Here is a 695-nt window from a genome sequence, read left to right as displayed (position 1 = left end):
GGTGACGTTGTCTCCCATATATGGGCATACTGGGGCCTTCATTTCCGGAAACAACAGCCAGGAGAGACGGAGCAGCGAGCTAGCGGCAGAAATGAGCCAAAACGCGATGAATTATGGACATAAAGTAGATCAATCTTGGATGTAACAGTGTGGATTTAAAGCCCAAAGAGGCTGGAAGTTCCAGGCTGGATAGAAAATCACCTGTAGAGGCTAGAAAGACCCGGAAGAGACCTCCGTAACCGCTAACTCGTCAGGATTTCACTAGCTATTAAAAAAATGAAAAATGATTAAACTATGAATCAGAGGTGCTGTTTTTTTTGTGTGTCTCGGTCTCAGAAGGATAAATATCACATTCATATTGTATTTTACTCTATTTATGTGTTTTATTTATTTTCCATACATTTTGCTATTAATTATTTACTTTTTCTATTATAAAAATATTTTTTATAACATAAAATAATGAAAAAAATAGAATTATTTTAAATTTATTTTATAATTTTTTCCAAATTTTCTTTCTCAGGTTAAATTTAAGGGAATGTTCTGTATTTCACATGTTAAAAAGTAAAAGTACTGTATGTAGAACATAGGGAAAACATCTTGATGGGTTGTGTCCAGGACGGAGGTTGTAGTGGGGAGGGTGGAGGGTGGACCACAGGCTGGCTCAGGGAGGGAGGGAGGGGTGGGTGTGTGTGTGT

The sequence above is a fragment of the Etheostoma spectabile genome, chromosome 9 (assembly GCF_008692095.1).
Source record: "Etheostoma spectabile isolate EspeVRDwgs_2016 chromosome 9, UIUC_Espe_1.0, whole genome shotgun sequence".
NCBI classification, from domain to species: domain Eukaryota; kingdom Metazoa; phylum Chordata; class Actinopteri; order Perciformes; family Percidae; genus Etheostoma; species Etheostoma spectabile.
This window is presented reverse-complemented; position numbering follows the sequence as displayed.